Source organism: Tribolium madens, unplaced genomic scaffold, assembly GCF_015345945.1.
Source record: "Tribolium madens isolate multiple individuals breed KSU strain unplaced genomic scaffold, Tmad_KSU_1.1 Scaffold_2;HRSCAF=44;Tcas5.2_LGX, whole genome shotgun sequence".
NCBI lineage: Eukaryota > Metazoa > Arthropoda > Insecta > Coleoptera > Tenebrionidae > Tribolium > Tribolium madens.
The window spans coordinates 7,847,825-7,856,826 of record NW_025400995.1 but is presented as its reverse complement, the minus strand read 5'-3'; positions in this window follow the sequence as shown (position 1 = coordinate 7,856,826).

Here is a 9,002-nt window from a genome sequence, read left to right as displayed (position 1 = left end):
CTAGGGATAAGATATAAGTAGAGTGAGGTAAAAGCTAAAAGTACACACCTGGGCGTGTATACGTAAATGAACAAAACGCGTCTGGGACGATTCCACTTTAAAAAAGAGGAGAGTTTTTGGAAGCACTGGCGTGTAGATTTGCGTAATTTTGCAATATTTAAAAAAATAATGAAATAAAAGACACCAATTGAAAGCTGTTGTAATTTTTAATAATGGAATTTATAATTAATATGCAATTTTCCCGTAAATGATACAGAAAGACATATTTGATTGATTACAGTTATCTTGTTACGCCAATGGTTCGCGTCCTTTGTTATGTTTGCGAGCAATACGGGCTACTAGTGTGACGTCCCACTGTCATTTTTGTTCTATCCAAACAAACCTTATTCCGTATTCGCCATATATAAATTTAGTGATTTTCGTGTTTTTTTGTCTTTATCTGTTAAGTGTATGTTTAAAAAACCATATACATATTAGCGTTTCAGTGCGTGTGTGAAAAAGGACTTAGATTAGCGTAATATTTTTTATATGAATTTCAGTAAATTTTCTGGATATGCTCTTCTTACCAAAATTCACACAAACAATATTATATACGAATCTAGGTCCTATTCATACATACAAACGCTAATATATTGTTTCTAAACATTCACTTAATAAAAAAAGAAAATTATTGAATTTTTATGGCGAATAAGATTTGTTTGAATACACGGTCCCTGCCCCAATCCAACAAAAATGGCGGCGTGACGTTTCCACTAATAACCCATACTAGATACCGCTCAGGTGTGTACTTTTGACTTTTACCTCACCCTATCAATAACATTCCTTACACATCGATGCACAGTATGAACTATAGCGAATTTTGAAATTTTCTCGATGCCAATCGACTCTCCGGAACATTTTACATAGACATAGTACAAACAATAAACTGTTTTCAGTTTTTTTCTTGGATTTTTTCCGATAGCTACAATAGTTTCGTAGTAATCGTCGTTTAAAAAGTAAAAACTGTCAAAATCGTAAAATTTAAATGCAGATATTATGGGACTTAGAGCAAAAAGCCAACAAATAATCAAATATCAAAATCTATTCTAAATTATCTTTTAAATGGTGGAAACCCGGAATCGCTTTGTGTTACGGTCCCAGGTTCAGAATCAATATTAGTTTTTTTATATTAGAAGTTATAACTCGAAAACTATGACTGCTATGAGTGTTAGGTAAAAACGGTTTGTACAGACGTAATTTTACATATTGTATCAGTTTTTGATAACATACATTGTCTACTTTAGATCTGCCATCTGTACGCCAGTGGCCAGTAGTTCAAGCTTCAATTTTTCAACACTAGATGCTCTTACAACACGTACTAGTCTTCACTTGCACTTTTATTTTTATGTGTAAATATACAAATGGTTGCATACCCATTAAATATTCCATTTAATTTCACACTATAAAAATTATAATTTACAAAAGGTCATGACGTTATGCATTTCAGATCGATTATTATTGGTGTGACCTTTGTAGAATTTAACTATACAGAGTGTTTCAGAACTAGCGCCTCAGAAAAAATGTAAGGTAAGATACCAGAAACAAAGAAAACATGTTTAAAAAATTCTATCTATATAAATTTCGAAATTATGGAAGTTTAACTTTTGCACTTTAACTCTATTTCTGTTGGAAAAATAATTTTATTTGTTACTCATTTGTAAACGTCAATTTCCAAAAACACAATATTAATCAAAAAAGTTTATTTTATCAAGTCACTAACTTGTAAAACTGACAGTTAACTTGTAAAAGTTTTACAAGTTAATAGCATTATTTACATTAGAAAATTAGAGAATTTCATCACATCGACAACATCCAAAAATCCAAAATATTGTTACAATTTTCGCAAAAAATGTTAAAAAAATTCTATTTATAAAAATTTCAAAATTATGGCGGTTTAAATTTTGAAGTTTGACTGTTTATGTCCGTTGTAAAAATAATTTTCAAAGTTTTTTTGCTACAGGCTATTAGAAGAGAAAACAAGGAAGCTGTATCTTAAACTGCAACTATGTTTAACGGTATTTGTGGCTTTTATTGGCGAATAAACATATACAAGATCATCAGTAACATTAAATAGACATAAGAAAATGGGTCTACCGCTCAACCCCCAGTTTGCTCAATGCCCAATTCCCCTCACTCTGCCAACCTACAGCATGTGGCATGAGTCAAAGTCGCATCTTTTATAATTTGTTAGATATCTGTAATTAAACTTGATCAAAATCAGCACTTTTTCGCAGAGCGCCATCTTAACAAAAATAAATTAGCAAATGCTATGCAGAGAAATTAAGTAATTAAATTAACTGGAAGTTAACGTAATATTTTTATTAAAATTATTTGGCGTGTAAAGTGGGATAGATGGAAGATCTCAATAGTCAGATGGGAGTGGGATCCCACAAATTATCAAAAACGTTACGAAATTAAATAAGATCACAGTAAAGCTTATTTAGGTAATCACAATAAGCATACAACATCTTTTCAGGTACATAATTATATATCTGCAAAGAAGTTAGATAAAAAAAAACGATTCTTGCAAATTTTAAATAACTAATTATACGCTATTGTTATTAAAATACGAGTTAAAATACTTCTTACTTAATCAAAAATTTAGTTTTGAAAACAGTGTTGAAGTGTTTTCAAGTTTCATAAATTTCATAACTATTTTTTAACATAAATAAAACTAATAAATGAAATTCGGTGTTTATCTTCATGATGTAAAATTTAAAGGTAGTTTAAAATTTATAAGCATGCAGAGTTTAGTTTGCGGAATTTCCATAACAAAAATTTCGAAAACGAAACGTTTTTAAGATTTCCGAGAAAATAAATTTTGGTACAGACCACAATTTGCGATCGTCTTGTTTTTTGATTTAGCGGTAAAAATTGACATTTTAGCAAAATATATAAAAATTTATGTCTGTAAATTTTTTTTGCGAATTTTTATTATTACTACTTAGTTAATGAAAAATATAAGCGTTTGTAAGAGCCAAACATCGTGTAGAACATATTGCTTTAGAGATGTGAACTACAATATAATACGTAGGTAATGCGTGCCAACGGGCCACAAGTCTTGGAGTATTAATTAAAACATATTAACTGAAATTCGGTTTTTCATTTGCTTACTAATTGAAACGATGATCACGTAAAGTAATTTTCGGAATTTGTCCTATTGATTACCAATATATGCGACGCTTAATACGTATGAAAAATACTAGTTATCAGTGTGTACGTTATTTGCATTCAAATCTAATATTAGATGGTGATGAGATCTTTTTAATGCTTCTATAAGCAGATCCAATAATATTATTAAATCTTATAAGATACAGGATGTCTTTATGTCTATTACGCGTGCGGGGTAGAATATTGCCTTGTCACGTGATCATTTTCATCCCGGAGTAGCTAAAATTATGTTTATCCTAATTGGTAGTGCATCGGGACGTTGAGGTTTTAAGTAAGTTTTGTTAATTTTTTTTTATTAAAAAAGTACTAAAATGCCAATGCTTTTTCAATATCTAAGAAAGTAAACTAAACATTTATATTTTGTAATGACAAAATTTTTCAAAAATCAAATGTGATATTAAATCTGATTTTATATTAAAGTATTGAATAAGTTTCTATAAAAAACAGTAAGTTTATTGGCCTTCCACCTAAAAATTTATTTTCGTTTCCTTTGATTTTGAGACGACGTTTGTAAGAAGTGTAGACAGAAAAGTTCTTTGTGAGTAGCAACATTTTTTTCTTTGCAAATATATATTTTTTTAAACTTTTTGCAAATACATATGCAAAATACAAATGAAAATTAGTGCCTATACGGAAATACAATTGCGAATAATAATAATAATATGCTTCTAGGAAAAGACAACACTTGTGTAAAAGCGTATTCATGCAAACTTATTATGTTTTGTTACACTTTTTCTTGTAAGAGTTGATATAATTCTTTTAGTGATAAGTGAATGTTGTAAAGCTTATTGATTACTGTTTCTTTTTTAAATGTCTTTATGGGTTTAAATAGATCTTTTCGACTTTTCACCTATGACTAGATCAATTAATTTGGTTTCACATTTTATGAAATTAAATTACAGTCCCTTATAGGATCATGTGATAATCCAAAGTCAGAAGCAAAGGATGTTAGTTAATTTTTCATAATTTAGTTCTTGATGCCTTGAAGTTTATATAATTTAGTTTTCAATTTGAATTGTAAAAACTTTACTCACTTAATTGTTTTTCTGCCGATCCCTCTGTGGGAATAATATTGGCGCATTTATTAAATTAAACTATAAACAACGCAATAGGTTTTCACCCAATATAAAATCAAGTGAAAACACTGAAAACTAAAATTTATAATTCTATTCAAACTAACACTTTTTTAAGTTTGAAGTTTTAACCAGTGGCGGATCTATGGGGGGGCTATAAAGGCTATATGTTTTAGAACGGTAAGTAATTTCAAACATTAATCAGGTTAAATTCACAAAACATTTATTGATAGCATAAACATTACAGTCCCAACAAATTATTTCATATTAAAATTAAACGTATAATCACAATTACTAATTGTAATTCCGCTGGCTTCTTTGGTAGTAGCGCTAGCAGAAATTGTTGTTGAATTCAACATAAATCCTCCGCCGTCTTCAGTATTTCTTTTTCAGTAATTTTTTTACTAATTTCACAACTCTTTTCTTCAAACTAGTTTTTAAAGATTCTATAGGCATTTTCATATCATAAAATTAATACAATTATTGTTATTAAATTAGTTGAAAATATTAGATACAATTTTTATAAAAATCAACTAACCCTTTAATCTGGATCCTTATAGCACGATTGTTTCCTTCATTTTCTCCAAAGACTACTACCATAAGCATCACTTAACGCGGAATTTGTTTGGTACTTCACTAATCAAAAATTTTCTTTTATACACAACCACACATTTTATTAGGGTATTTTTATGGTTCCTCAAATTTTTTATTTTATATCCATAATGAATAAACAATTATTATATTTTTATAAAAGTATTAAAATACAATTATTGGTTAAAATTGAGTTTTAATAAATATTAAACATACACTAATATACAGAGTGCGCCAGAAATCGCACCCCAGGTTTGGGAGTTTAAATTTAGCACTTTGACTCTATTTATTTCTGTTGGAAAAATAATTTTTCAAGTTTTTTTGCTACAGACTATTAAAAGAAGAAATAAGGAAGCTGTATCCTAAGTTGTAACTAATTGTGGGTTTTATTGACAAAATTTTTGTACCTTTACTAAATAATTAAAAAACATATACAAAATCATCAGTATCATTAAACAGACATAAAAATGTCAAATGTCAAAAATACATGTCAAAATTTTTTGACAGATAGAATTTTTTAAACATTTTTCCCATGTTCCTGTTATCCTATCTTATTTGGAATTTTTCTCTGGGGCGCGAGTTCTGACACATTTTGTATAGATGCATTGTTTTTTCAGCGTTTCACGAGTGTCTTGTTAATTTGCCGAATTTTTTGAAATGTTATAACGCAAAACATTCAATTTTCTTGTTATAGTATGTTAAGTATTAAGAACGGGATTTTACCGATCGAAGACAATTGTTTGGAGGAGCGAAGCGACGACTCAAATTATTGTCTGAGATCGGTAGTATTTAACGTTGTTTCACGAATTGTTATAAATTGAATAAATTATTGTTAACAATATTTGAAGTTGATGTTGCCTAGACGAAATTTTGTTGATAGTTTGAAAAAATACACCTTTGAAAAAACAGCTTAGAACATTTAAAGAGTTTTCTCAAGAAAAATGTGTGATTCAGACTTCGACGGTGTAGACAGTGAAATCGAACAAGTTTCAAGTTGTTTATCACTAAGAAAAATCAAGATTTCGATATGAAAATGGCTATAAAATTTTTAAAAGCTGGTGTGAGGTAAAGAGTTGTGAGATTAGTGAAAAAATTACTGAAAAAAAACTACGGTAGACGCCGGAGGATTTACGTTGAATTCAGCAACAGTTTTTGTTAGCGCTACTACCATAGAAGCCAGCGGAATTACAATTACAATTGTGGTTGTAGGTTTAATTTTAATATGAAATAATTTGTTGGGATTATAATGTTTACAGGGTGCGCCAGAACTCGCGCCCCAGAGAAAATTTTCAAGTAAGCTAAGATACCAGGAACATGAAAAAAATGTTTAAAAAATTCTATCAGTCAAAAAATTTTTTTTAAATTTTTTTTTCAAAAATTTATTTTTTTGACATTTGACATTTTTTATATGTATTTAATGATACTGATGATCTTGTATATGTTTTTTTACAATTATTTAGTAAAGGGACAAAAATTTTGCCAATAAAAGCCACAAATAACATTGAACATAGTTACAATTTAGGATACAGCTTTCTTGTTTCCTCTTTTAATAGCCTATAGCAAAAAACTTGGAAAATTATTTTTCCAACAGAAATAAATAGGATCAAAGTGCAAACTTTAAACCCTCATAACTTCGAAATTTTAATAGATAAAATTTTTTTAACATTTTTTCCATGTTCCTGGTATCTTACCTTATATGGCATTTTTCTCTGTGGCGCGAGTTCTGGCGCACTCTGTATAATATAATAACGTATAATAACGTTTATGCTATCAATAAATGTTTTGTGGATTTTATCTAATTAATGTTTAAAATTACTTACCGTTCTAAAACAGTAAGTAAATTACTTACCGTTCTGTTTATCATAGAAACCGGTAAATACAACATACCGGTTTCGAAACAAACGCGGTAACTAATTAAAAAAGTGTTCTATCGTGCAAAAAAAATAGATAATTGCCTCCCAAATGAGAAAACTTTCCCCAAATTGGACCAAATGGGAAAATTAAGAAAAATACAGTGTTGAAAATCAAAGTAATTTCATTTGAACAGTTAAACAAAATAGAAAACTTGCAGAGACAAAGTTTATTTAAAGCAAACAATACCAGCATTGGGTCAGGGTTTACCTAAATTTGATTTCTTCAGCAAATGGATTGAATGAGAATTATAGTAAAAATAATTTTATATTTTTCATACTTCCATCGTAAATAAATGTTTAAATAATTAAACAGGAAATTACTCCATTCCTGAAAAATAAATATCTTGGGAAAAAATTAAAAAAATTGATTTTGTTGATTTTGATTCTAGAAGAAAAAACAAAATCTTTGATTTTTAAAAAAATTTCAATAAAGTCTAAATATGGGCTATCCCAGGCAGGTTAGGATATAGGAAATTAACATGGGAAATTAGTTTTTATTTTTTTCCGTTTGCAGGAGTAACAGAAATTAAAATCTGATGAGCTTGTAGTGCTCGAAAAGGGCTATCTTATCGACATTTTTATCAATTCTCCAATTAACTCTGTTTAGGCGAAAGCGGTTCTCGAAAAATCGAAATTTGATTTTGCCGGGTTAGCGTTACTAAGAAACGAACTATCAAGTCAAATTATGACAAATTTTCCTTTAGCAACAATGTCTTGATAGTTCATTTCTTAGTAACACTAACCCGGCAAATTCAAATTTCGATTTTTCGAGAGTCGTTTTCGCCCAAATGAAGTTAATTGCAGAATCGACAAAAATATCGATAAGATAGCCCTCTTTAAGTACTACAAGCTCCATCAATCAGATTTGATTTTGATTTCTGTTACTCCTGCACACGGAAAAAAATAAAAACTAATTTTCCATGTTAATTTCCTATATCCAAGCCTGCCTGGGACACCCGGTATTTCGAATACGGTTAGACTCAGGTATAGGGACGGCTGATAAAAACTCTCTCACCCGAAAACTCTAAAAAACATAGACTTCTATTTAAAATAACAAAGTTGATACCCACTTTCGGTGTAACAGGAAGTGCCGCTATCTTGAAAATATTTTCACTGAGCAGGACATAACCAATTGTTATTCCGGGTGGGGCATCCGTTACTCCCAAAAAGAAAATTCCCACTTCTAATTAAATAAAATTGTTGAATTTTTTTACACTTACCTGGGCATTAGTAAGGTACATACATTCTCTAATTTTTTGGTAATTTTTCATTCACAAACAAAGCCAAAAAAAAAACAAAAAGTAATTTTTTTCCAAAAAATTTAATTCTAATTTTTATACTGACCTACGCAGATTCACTTCCTACAATTGTTAACAAAATCAGAAAAAAAAATACCAATTAGATTTTGAATTAAACGCAATTTTCCATCTTAACTTTGAAAATCATTTTTATTTATGACCTGCTACTTGTGCCATCGTAAATTTAGGTGACAATGGGGAACTGCAATTGGGGTGAGATTCCAAGGTTTACAACAAAAAGACCCTTTAAAGCGGTCGGCTACCAGTAAATGATTCTTTTGTTGGCAAATTATACCATTTTGTCTGGTTTGTATTTAAATAAAAAAAGCGATTATTTGGCTAACGAAGTCAAAATTTGAAATTGTGATATAAAAGTTTAATGCGCTGACAGGTACAGATTCATTTAGTGTAAAAACTTTATAGGTAAATTAACAGAAAGTATTCATAAAACGGACAAAACTGTTACGGACTCATTTATTATCCAAAAAAATTAGAAAAATCCTCAAATTATACCCTATCAGTAATTAGGTATATGAAATATCGCCAGTTTTAATCAATTTGAAGTCGCGATTTCTCAAGTGCGCGTAACCGATGCCCCACCCGGTATATCCTATATCCATAATTTTAGATAATTATCATTATTAAAACTCCTAATACTTCTAATGTAAGGTTCAGCCGTCACATCCTGTATGCCCAACAAAAAGTACTACGATCCGCGAGCTTGGCTGCGTGCTGGCCAATATTATAGAGGAATAGAGGACATAGAATAAGGGACTAAAATTGCAATGAAACATAAATTTGAAAATATAAGAATAGAAAAATTATAACAAATTACAACTATATCAATGCTGAAGTACGGAATCAAATACCAAAAAGGTGTTATACTCGTAAGCAATTATAACAACGTCATAAAATTA